The following is a 12,789-nucleotide window of genomic DNA, read 5'->3' on the forward strand; positions in this document are numbered from 1 at the left end:
GCGTTGGATCCAGGAAAGATTTTCTGAGAAGCGTGACATACCACATGCTGTGCTGTTATTGCTTATTTCCAGTGTTTCATTACAACAGACCATTTAGGAATAATTTTATTGTCTCATCCTGGCAGCATGGTTAGTGTAGCAGCTAGCACATTACCACTACATGCCAGGGATCTGGACTGGGATTCAAATCCTACGCTGACTATAAGGAGTTTGTTTGCTCTGCTTGTGTCTGTGTGGGTTTCCTCCAGGGGGTCTGTTTCCTCCCACCATTCAAAACAGCTGTTGTAGGTTAATTTGGAGGCATGGGCTCATGGGCCAAAATTGGCCCGTTACCATGCGGTATGTCTAAAAATAAATACCTGCATATTAAAAAAAATGGCACCTTCCATCATTCTCCAGTGATCAACACTGCCACATTCCTGCCACAAGCAGGTGAGGGGATCCGAGATACAGAACAGGACTCCACTACTCTCGTCACAGTCATTACCTCCCATCATCCTGACCTGTCAGATGAGCCTTCCGGGAATGCAGATCTGGTGGAACACGTTGAGAGTTCCTCATGTCATCCTGCAGATGATGTTCTTCTTGCCGGCTATGCCATTGTCTAACCTTTGGAACTTGTTGAAGCCTTTGCCCTGCCTGCCGCTGAACCTTTTGCCCAGACACCCATTGGCACCCTTGCTCCGCTAATATCTATACTGACTCGTGTTATGCATTTGAGGTAGGCCATGATTTTGAACAGTTCTGCAAACATTTTGGAAATGTCACTCTGCTGAGCTACTCCAGCAAACATGCCCATTGACTTCAGAATCTCCCCGATGCTGTTCTCCTTTCATTTCACCTCACTCCAGCTGAAATTTCCAATGGCAACGCTTTAGCAACTAGCATGACAAGCAAGTCACTTTAGAGTAATGGCTTTCAACCTTCTCCTTTCTGCTCACATACCAGTAATCCTTAAGTAATCCTTATGCCATCGGTGCTCTGTGATCAGTAAGGGATTATGTGAGTGTAAAGAAAATGTTTGAAAATCACTGTTTTAATCGTACCTCATTGACTTGTTATGTGCACAGTTTCATAACTCCAAAGGAAATGGGCCAATGACAATTATTCTCAAGCAAAACATTTCAGTAACAATTGGATCTAGAGCAGTGATTCTCAGCCTTCTCTTCCCACTCACATCCCACCTTAAGCAATCCCTTACTGATCACAGAGCACCGATGGCAGAGGGATCACTTAACGGGGAATGTGAGTGGGAAGAAGGTTGAGAACCACTGGGTTAGAGTAATCCTCCCTTTTACAGTCACCAGTTCTGACGGATTGTTCCCCAGCCATTTCTTTTTCAGAACAAGAGCCACATTTCAGGAGATCCACACCTGGCAATTTGCTGGGTGCATCAAAGGTGCTGCTTGCTGGGTACACCCTGAGGGCTAACCTGATTACACCATTTTGCTCCTTTTGCCCCTGGTTCACCTGGATCATTTGTGAGCTCACATGGGTAAAAGAGGGATGCATTGCGATATTACCTATGCTGTACAATATTTGGTTGCAGTGGAATTGAACAATAACACCACAGCGTGCGGTATGCCACGCCTCTCAGAGGATCTTTCCTGGACCCAACGCACTACTGTCGTGAAGAAAGCACATCAGTGCCTCTACGTCCTCGGGAGTTCTCGGAGATTTGGTATGACACCAGAACTGGCAGAAATCCTGACCAATTTCTACAGAGGTGCAGCGGAAAGTGTGCTGACCTGCTGATCATGGTCTAGTATGGGAACACCAATATCCCTGAGTGTGATGCCTCCAAAAGGTAGTGGATGCAGCCCAGGATGTCACAGGCAAAAGCCTCCCCATTATCAAGAATATCTACAGGGAATGCTGCCGCTTTAAAAATGTAATTTTTTAAATGAAAAAAATGTAGACACACAGTAACAGGTCCTTTCGGACCACGAGCCCGTGCCGCCCAATTACACCCAATTGACCTTCAACCCCCAGTACATTTCGAATGGTAGGAGGAAACCAGAGTCCCCAAAAGAAATCCGGAAGAACATTCAAACTCCTTATAGACCGCGTGGGATTCGAACCCTTCTCCCGGTCGCTGGCACCTCAATAGCGTTGCGCTAACCACTACACTATCTGTGCAGCCCCAGGAATATCAGTAACAGTAGGCAGGCAGGGATGTATATGTGTAGTCTGTTCACAAAACAGTAGAGACAGGACACCAGGAAAAATTGATAACTTTCTTGGTCCTGAAAGACCATTTGAGTATCTACAAATTGATTTTGTACATAAGCCTGCAAGCAAACAATTCAAATATTTGTTGGCTTTAGTTGATATGTTCTCTCGGTGGGTAGAAGCTTACCCAGGTGAAAGAGATAGTGCTAGAACCGTTGTAAAAGTCCTAATGAAAGATGTGATTCCATGATTTGGTATACTCTTGGAAATCAACAGTGATCAGGACCTCATTTTGCAAATTTTGTTTTTAGATTAAATTTTGATGTACAGCATACAGCACTGTAACAGGCCATTTCGGCCCACGAGTCTGTGCCACCCAGGTTACACCCCATTGACTTGCACACCCTCGATATGTTTTCAACAACGGGAGGAAACCGAAGCCCCCCGGGGAAAACTCACGCAGACATGGGGAGAACGTACAAACTCCTCACAGACAGCACGAGATTCAAACACAGGTCCGGTCCCGATCACTGGTGCTGTAAAGGTGCTGCGCTAACCGCTAACGCCAACCGTGCCAATAATATATTAATGAAAGGCTTGGCCAACGCTCAGGTGACAGTGGCATACCCAGCCTCAGTCCTCCGGAACAGTTGAAAGGACGAATGGAGAAATTAAAGAGCCATTATAAACTCAATTGGCCAGATGCCTTGCCCATTGATAGGAAGTATAGGTCAACCAGGTTAACCCCTAACGACCTAATCCTCCCACGTACAAGGTATGCCTAATTTGGACAAATGAAGCTACCCTAAATTATGCCCAAGCCATGTGTGAAACGGTCCAGAGAGTGTACTCCAGAGTTCAGGATCACCAGAAAACACGCACCCTTTTAAACCCAATGACATGATTTATGTGAAAACCATTATTTATGATTCTTTCTACTCTCCCAGCTGGATAGGACCCTACCTGGTAGTGGTAGTGTCTCAGACAGCTGTGAAAATGAAGGATTTTATATGATGGGATTCATACCACCCGATACATACTACATCACAACAAAATCAATAGATGAGAACTTGCAATCACAATATGAGTTGTTTATCTATCATTCTCTGCAGAAATGTCTTATATTTGGACATTTATTTAAGAAACAAAATTTGGGAAGTAAGATTGTTGATAATGATGTTAGTGACCAAAATGCTCCATGGGAGAAGGTGTTTATACATGGGGCAATGACATGTTGACCCCAGCTTGCCCCAAGCATCAACACAAACCAAGTAAACAAGGATATCCCGAAGAATACATTCCTCAACATGAGTTATTTGTACTCTAAAAGATAGAACCTCACTAGCTGCTGTCCTCGTTCATTTGGAAGGTGAGAGTCCCAGTTCCATCCAACACCGCAGAATAGCTAATAAAAATAATTGCAGTGACCTTTCAAACACCCGAGAGGTACAGCAGTGGGTTTCACCAGGGTACCATCTCAACGCCTTCCAGCAATGGTACCAGCTTCATTAGAGTAGATCTCAGCAGCCCTCTAGCCTAGTGTAAGTTCACGCCACTGATGCTTTGTGCAAAGAGACCAGGAGCAGGGATTGTGAAAACTGAGCTGATAAGTTACTTGGTTTAATGTCTGGAGCAAGCTAGGGGGCGCCATGTCACTTCCCCAGATATAAACTCCTTCTCCAATGGAACATTTTGGTCACTAACATCATTATCACCAATCTTACTTCCCACATTTTGTTTCTTAAATGTCCAAATACAATACAGTAGAAATAGTTTTGTGTAAGTGCTACAGCTACAAAAAAAACCCACAGTCTACAATCTTTGCAATCACTCCGTGTGTGAAAAAACACACCTCAAAGTGAAAATCACTTCAGTAATGATAAGGTGCCTTTTTTTTTATTTGTAGGGTTTCAAATAGGCACTAGTCAATTGCCTATTTCACAAAGTGAACCTACTGAGATGTGTTTCACACATGGAGTGAAAATACTGAGATGTGTTTCACACATGGAGTGAAAATACTGAGATGTGTTTCACACATGGAGTGAAAATACTGAGATGTGTTTCACACATGGAGTGAAAATACTGAGATGTGTTTCACACATGGAGTGAAAATACTGAGATGTGTTTCACACATGGAGTGAAAATACTGAGATGTGTTTCACACATGTAGTGAACATATCAAGGTGTGTTTTATGCATGGAGTGAACCTACTGAGATGTGTTTCACACATGGATTGAAAATACTGAGATGTGCTTCATGCATGGAGTGAACATACCAAGCTGTGTTTTATGCATGGAGTGAACATACTGAGGTGTTTCTCACACATGGAGCTAACATAAGGATTGAAGACGGTGTTTACTTACAGTTTTTTGTATCTATTGCACTTACACAAAGCAATTTCTACTCCAGGAATTGAGTAATTCAGCAAGAACCCTCTTTCTTGATTTTGAACCAATAAGTGTACCATAGGGCGGATTTTGCGAGCCCTTTGGCTTGTTCTACAGGTTCTTCCTTAGTGGTTAACTGGGCTGATCAATGTCACAGTCTAAGCCTTGCTTTAATCTCCAGCCTGAGAACATTCACTAACCATACTCTGTGCACTGGTTGAAGTGTTTTAGATGCCCTTCGCCATTGACCAAGTATATGGGAACGATATCAGGAAAATGACCCCTCTCGATGCTGGTCCATTCTTGTCATTACCCTGACCATGATGGGCCGGATGGCCTGTTTCTCTGCTTGCTGACTCTACAAGTTGCCAGGATACTGAATAAAGTTAAGCTAGAAATCCAGCAGGTGCTACAATTGTAGTGAAATATACAGAGGCTCTGGGGAAACGCAGCAGGTCCCGTAGCATCCAAAGGAAGTGAAGGTCAACTAGTGTTTCAGGTTTGAGCCTTTATCAAGGTATTAATAAAAAGCAGGCAGGCACCAGAATAAAAAGATTGTCAGAGGTGAGGATTCTCCTGAGAAGCGCTTTGGTCCCAACGTGCTTCAAAGCTGCCACATTGTCCCCGTGCTGAAGAAGTTGTCTGTGTCCTGCCTCAGTGACTACCGCCCTGTCGCACTCACGCCCATCCTCATGAAGTGCTTTGAGAGGCTCGTCATGGGGCACATCAAGCTCCTGCTGCCCCCATCATTAGACCCCCCACCCCCGGCAGTTCACATACAGACCCAACTGCTCTACAGTCGGTGCCACCGCCCTCCATTTAGCCCTTACCCACCTGGAAAACAAGGACTCGTATGTTGAATGCTGTTCATTGACTTCAGTTCGGTCTTCAACACAATCAGACCTCAGTACCTGATAAGGAAGTTTAGCCTGCTGGGTGTAAACATCTCCCTCTGCGATTGGATTCTTGACTTCCTGTCTGGGAAACTTCAGGCAGTCCAGATCGGTAACAGTACCTCCGAGACCATCACACTGATCACAGCCACCAATCCATGCCCCGCGACCCCCCCACTCTGGGCTACGTGCTTAGTCCACTCCTGTTCACTCTGCTGACCCACGAATGTGCAGCTAAACACAGCTCGAACCACGTCATCAAGTTCACTGACAACATGACCATGACAGGCCTGATCTGTAAGGATGAGGATTCAGCGTACAGAGATGAGGTGCAGTCGTTAATGGACTGGAGTAGAGTCAACGACCTTTATCTGAACGTTAGTAAAACAAAAGAGACTTCAGGAGGGCCTGGAGGCAGGAATCACACTCCACTGACCATTGACGGCTCCACCATTGAGGTCATCAAGAGTATTAAGATCCTTGGAGTGCACTTGGTGGAGAACCTCTCCTGGTCTCTTAACACCAGCTCCATAGCCAAGAAAGTCCAGGACTGCCTCTACTTCCTGCAAAGGCTGAGGAAAGTCCATCTCCCACCCTCCACCCTCACTACTTTCTACAGAGGATGCATTGAGAGCATCCTGTGCAACTGCATCACCGCCTGGTTTGGAAGCTGCACCAAGATATTGGTCAGTGGACAGGATCACTGGGGGCTCTCTTCCTACCATGAAGGACATCGACCACACATGATGCAGGGAAAAGGTGTAAAGATCTCCACACATCCCTCACGTAAACTGTTCTCCCTTCTGCCATCGGGGAGGAGGTACCGTAGCACTCAGGTCGTTATGTCCAGATTGAGCAACAATATTCCCCCCAAGCCATCAGGCTCCTGAATTCCCAGAACATATGTGGATTGTGCCCCGTGGACTTTTACTCTATACATCTTAATATTTCAATGTGTTTAACTTCTATTCTAACTTATATTTATGTAAATATGCTTCATGGTCCTGGAGAAATGCTATCTCTTAACCATGCAAGCATGGTATGAACGATAAATGAAGGTGCCTTGTCTTGAGGAGAAGTGAGGAAAGGGAAAGGAGAGGAACACAGGTGAACAGTTCATTGGTAGTGACAGATGGGAAGGTAGAGAAGAAAGCTGAGGTGATGGGGAGAGGATCATTCTCTGAATGGTTGGGGGTGGGGAGTTGGAGTATAGGAGACAGAGGGATCTGGAAGATGGAGAAGTGGACATCAAAGCCATCTGGCTGGAGAGTGCCCAGATGGAATATTAGGTGTAGTTTCTCCAATTTGCAAATGGCCCTGGTTTGGCAGTACTCTAGGCCATCAATTGACCTGCTAGTGGAGCAATTGTGCGTGGAATTAAAATGGTTGGCAACTGGGAGGTCCCTTTTATTGAAGCGGAGAGAGTGAAAGTGCTCAAAGAAACAATCTCCCAGTATGTATCCATTCTCTCCAGTGTAGAGAGGGCCAGGAAAAATGAACTGGAAATAGATAGCTATTCTCGCAGTTCTTCTGGCTACATCACAGCTGCTCCCAGGATGAGGGGCTCCATTCCAGAGTATCTTCAAAAAGCCTGCCTTCCCCTCTTTATCCCACACACTTACCGTGGCCCCCTCCACCCAAGATGCAACAACAGCGTCAGCCACAGAACGAATGTTGGGGGGGTGGAAATTAACTTGTCAGAGGAGGGCACAGTGAAACACTCATAAATGGGGAATGCTTTTACCATCATACGCCCCTCTGATCTAGATGCCGAGAGCGCTGCATTTGTAGCATCAAGCGTCATTTCTTGCTAGTCACCCTTGATACACACTAGTAATGCCAGAGGGGTTGGGGGCAGGTCTGACAGTGGGCGATGGCCAAGACGCTATGGGCGAGCACAGCAACTCGCTTGGGTGGGGACAATGCCCCCTTGGTGCCAACCTTGTGCAACCTTCCAGCCCAGCACCCTGCGCAACCAACTTATCATCCTCTGCAAGTTCCGCCAACTACGATGTGGCCCCACCACATCTCACCCTCCACTCCCCTCTCTGTCTCCTGCAGGGGCCACTCCCTCCTCGACTTGCTCATCCACTCATCCCTTCCCATTAATTACTCTCTCAGTAACTACTCCTGTAACCTCAAGAAATTCTACACTAGCAACCACATCTCCTCCCTCGCCACCATTTAGGACCCCAAACAGTCCTTCCAAATGAAGCAACATTTCACACATGAATGTGCAGGGCGAGGTGGGGGGGGGGAGTCACCTTCTTCATCCAGTGCTCCCATTCTAGCCCTCCTCTACATCGGAGAGGCCGAACGCAGCCTGGGGGATTGTTTTGGAGAGTGCCTTCACTCAGTCCGCTGCAGTAACAGGGAACTCCCAGCTGTCAAAAATTTCAATTCCGCACATCATTCCCATACTGACAGGTCTCTCCATGACCTTGTGCACAGGCAAGCTGCGGCTTCCTGCAAATTGGAGGATCAGAGCCAATTTTGCCTCTGCACTCTTCAATCTCCAACATCTGTTAAATCCTGCACCTCTCCTCCCCACCCCCACCCCCCACCTTTTGCCCATATGTTGACGAAGGTCTGAGGCCTGAGCGTTGGTTACCCTTTACTTCCTGCAGATGCTGCGTGACCTGCTGACTGGCCATGTTGTCTTTGCTTCACTGGACGAGGTTTTGGGAATTTAAATGAAATGCAAAGATTTCTGATCTCCCATTTTGATTTGCTTGGTTTCCAGAATTTTTCTGCTTGCTCAATTTGGTACTCAATTTTTTTTTCAGAATGTGACCTTTAAAGTGCAAAATTGTGCATTTAGTTATGCCTGGCAAGGTGACTTACTTAAATTGATTGATCAATTCTTTGATAGCAAGAGTCGATCAATGTCTTGTTTTAGCATTTCACCAGTGATATTAAAAATGCATAAATGCAAACCTAGAAAGCAACTGTGGCAATTGTAATTGATGTAACTCACAAAAACATTGCAATGGAACAGTTCATCTGCATCAAAATATATAATTTATTAATTTGAATACAGTGATTGAAAAATAGAATGTGCCACAACATTGTGGGGTGTGGGAGATTGGCAAGTTTGCGATGATAAGGTTTTAGATTCTCGTTGAAAATTTTGTTTTAATCAATAAGAGTATTTCAGATTGTGGACAGAGCAGACAGATTTAAAAAAAACAAGTCAACAACTGACAATTCTTGGTAGATGGGCATGAGTTTTCCTCTCGTTCACTATTTTAGGGTGTCCCAGCGCGTTTTGTCATCAACGACCTGCAGTCACTGCTGTCATATAGAAAATGGAGTAGATATGTGTTTTCAGATCAGTCATGGAGAAGGCTGCTTTTACTGTCCATTTTATGTTGCTTTGGTGAAGAGTAATCGGGTCAGAGATTTTTACAGCATGAAGGAAGACCCTTTACCACAACTTTTCCAAGTGACCAAATTGTCTACCTAAGCTGGACCCATTTGCCTGCACATCCCTCGATACGTTTCCTATCCCTGTTTACATGTATTTTTAATGTTACAATTGTCCTCGTCTCTAGTATTTCTTCTATATGTGAAGAAAGGTCCCTTCAAAATCTTTTCCTTTCTTCTCAATTTGAATCTATGCCTGTACAGATTATGTGTCGACAATGATGAGAGGTTTAGCCAGCACCTTTCCCCCAGAATGGGGCAAAGGAGATCTATTTGAAATAAGTAGAGGAAAGTTTAGGGGCGATGTCAGAGTATTTGGAAGAGAGTGATGGATTCCTTGAATGGATGGAGTGAAACACAAAAGTCTGCAGACGCTGTGATTGTAGGTAAAAACCCTCCAAAATGCTTAAGAAACTCAGCTGGTCTTTCAGTGTCCAGAAAAGACAAAGATATTTTCAGGCCCGAGCCCTTCTTCAAGGATTAAGCAGAATGAGCCAAGAGCAGGAACTCTTGGAATTAAGACCATGCCAGCTGGGGGAGGAATCCAGGCCAACAAAACCCATTAATTGGATATGATAAGGGGAGAGCTGAGAACTGATCATGTCTGTGCGAAAGGAGACAAGGGGAGGGAGAAAACAGAGCTGGGGGAAGGCGACAGGGCATGAAGTGAGGTGGGGGAGGGGGAGGGTGGGAGGTTTTAACGAAAGCCAGAGAAGTCAATGTTAATGCCATCCAGTTGGAAGGTGCCCAGTCAGAAGATGAGGCATTGTTCCTCCAATTTGCAGATTGTCTCAGTCTGTCGGTGCTTGAGGCCATGGACAGACATTGCTGGGTGGCAGAGGAGACTGGTGCAATAGGGATATTTTAAAAATGCACCCAGGGATGAAAGAATAATGGAGGGTTATGGGTCATGAAGGAGGGAAGGGTTAGATTGTTGTGGAGTAGTTTTACACAAGGCAGAACATCCTGGGCCGAGGCGGAAGGGCCTGTACAGTTTGACGGCTTCTAGTTTTAGTTATCTCCTCTCTGTGAAAAAAGAACTGTGACTATGAATATATCCATGCTCCTCATGGTTTTATAAACCTCTATAATTTCTTCCCTCAGACTTCTATAATATGCCCATCAGTAACAGTCTCGTGAATCTTCTCTACAACCTTCACAGCCGGGTGACATCTTTTTTTCAGCTGGGTGACCAGAGCTGAGCACAATGCACTCACCAACATCCAGCACAGGTGTAGCATGAAGGCAAGCATTTACTATGCCTTCCTGACCCCTCTGTGTACCGCTAATCTCATGCTGAACATTTGCAGGGTCAGGAAGCAAAGATTTCCATCCTGTAACATCGAAAGAACGGCAATGTATTTACGTGTCAGGATAATGTGAACTTGCTGCTTCTGACCTGCTTAGTGGATGAGTTGCGAAGATACACCACTGAAGTTCAGAGGGATATTTTGAAGATAATGTAAACGCAGGCACTGATCATGAAACTGGCAGCCAGTTACCACCCGTGAGCCATTAAAAAAAATATTAGGTACAGACAGGATCCCACAAGCTGATTTCGGGAAGCCGTTGAAAATAAATATTGCCCTGAGCACAAAAAGAATAACCCCTTGCTTTTACTCCACGTCCACATTTGTCCATATGGGCCGGCATGGTTGGTGCAGTTGTTAGCGCAGGGCCAGCGATCGGGATCCCACGCTGTCCGTAAGGAGTTTGTACGTTCTCCCTGTGTCTGCGTGGGTTTTCCCCGGGGGCTCTGGTTTCCTCCCACCATTCAAAATGTACTGGGGCGAAGGTTAATTTGATGCAAATTGGGTGGCACGGACTCGTGGGCTGAAATGGTTTATTACCCTGTTGTATGTCTAAATGTAAAGATTTTTAAAATTTATAACTGATTCTACTTCACAAAATCTGCATCCTTTGTGGAGTTCAAGAATGACCAGACAAACTGAATTAAAAACAGAGTACCTGATCATTTATCCATTACTTGTGGCAAGAAGTTGCTGTGTTTATATTTGCTTTCGTTTTAGTCAACATTTGAAGCTACACTTCAGATGCATGTGATAAGCTACAGATGCCTTTGGGGATATGAAGATCTTTCATGGCAGCGCTGGATTTCATTAATTCTTCTTCCACATTTAACTCCTTTCTTGAGTATTGTGTGTTTGCTTCCATCGCCTTCTTCAGGTGTGTTGATCCCTGAAGGTGGTTGCACAGGTCGAGCAACTCATGGAGAAGGAGTTGGCATATTCGCCTTCATTGATCAGAGCACTGAGTGAGGATGTAGGGACATCATATTACAGCTGCTAAAGACCACGATGGGCAGTTCTGGTCACCCAGCCACAAGAAATATGTCATGAAGCCGAAAGATACACAAGATGATGCTCGGACTGGAGGCCTTTAGATACAAGTAGAGGCTGGGATGAGGAAGCTGAGGGGAGACTTTTTCGAGGTTTATAAAATTATGCGGGGTATGAATGAAGCCATCTGTCATGGATCTTTTCCAAGGGTAAGTGAATCTAAAACTAGTGAGAAGAGATTTAAAAGGGGTCTGAGATGTGTGTGTGGAACAAGCTGACAGAAAAAGTGGTAAGAGATAGGTTCAAAGGACTTTTAGACAGAGGCATGGATGGGAACGATATAGAAAGGGGTTGCTGCTTGGGCCCGAGTGGAGAAGTTTCAGGGGGGTGAGAGGACATTGTCATGGGGGGGGAGAGGTTGCTGTCGTGGGGGGTGCCACGATGAGCAGGAGAGGGGTTGCTGCCACAGGGGAGAGAGGAGAGGAGTCGGCTGTCACAGGAGCTGCCATGGGGATAGAGAGATCAGCTGGCATGGGGGCAGAGGGATCAGCTGCTGCGGGTTGGGGGGAGCCACAATTGAAGGTGGTGAGGGGGTGACTGACAGCTGGTGGGGGGGGAGCATGGAAATTAGTTTGCATGATATGTACTTATCGCATCATCATGAGGGCGGGATCCCCCTTAAATTGCCGGGTTGGTAATTTACTGGGGCTATCCCCCCCTCAGCTTAAAAGATGCTGTTTTCCCCACTAATCGCACCTGGGTCCCAGGAGGTCTACCCGGGTGTTGCAGCTTAAAAGTACCTAGTGAAACAGCCAGACTGGACACTCCCAATTATGCTCCTGTAAAATGTTGTCAAGATGGGGGGCTGGTAGCCTGCCTTCCTCAATCTCCTTTGGAAGTGTAGGCGTTGCTGCACCTTCCTGACTAATGAGGAGGTGTTGTGGGGGGCAGGATTGGTGTCTCCACACCACTGAATTAATGGAATGCTTACACGCAACATGCACATATGCACACAAATGTGTGCATATTCACACAGTAAACTGGAGATGGAGCCAAATGCTACCCCTGTCAATCTACTCCTGCAGGAAGACACGCGCTGGGTTTTCCTGCCTGAGGAAGGTGACTATTTTTAAAGGATCGATGTAATAAATGAAGGGGGTACATCGATTGGAGGAGCTGATTATGTTCGCACGGTGCTGTGCTTCTCTTCAGCAGGTGGATACCACATTTTTTTTCTACCGAAGGCCGAGGAAAAGCCACTTTGAAACTTCTACGAATCTAAATTGCAAATACCAAACGAGAAGACGTACCCATCACATAAGCAAAGATATACATGCACTTCAATCACAATCACATCTTTCCTCCAATCAACCTTGCAGATGCAAAATATTCTCAGAAAATCAGGATTTTGCTTGTGTTACTTTCTTATTTCGCAATAAATTCATTGCTTCTTATTTGAGAGCACATTTCTATGTGTGCATTCCCAAGGGTGGACTGTTCGAGGCATAGAACACACAACAGCACAGATACAGGCCTTTAGGCCCATCTAATCCATGCCAAACTATACATTTCCCCCAAGTTCCATCCATGCCCCTTCCATTCGTGTACCTA

General features: G+C 45.6%; 1 protein-coding gene across 3 annotated transcripts in view; it reads right to left on the reverse strand.

Moving 5' to 3' along the window:
• The window catches only part of LOC138736042 (cadherin-22-like), a 1,166,757-nt gene that overhangs the window by 437,493 nt on the left and 716,475 nt on the right, over window positions 1-12,789 (reverse strand). The gene's annotated exons all lie outside the window — the stretch shown is intronic.

The sequence above is a fragment of the Narcine bancroftii genome, chromosome 6 (genome assembly GCF_036971445.1).
Source record: "Narcine bancroftii isolate sNarBan1 chromosome 6, sNarBan1.hap1, whole genome shotgun sequence".
In the NCBI taxonomy this organism is placed as follows: domain Eukaryota; kingdom Metazoa; phylum Chordata; class Chondrichthyes; order Torpediniformes; family Narcinidae; genus Narcine; species Narcine bancroftii.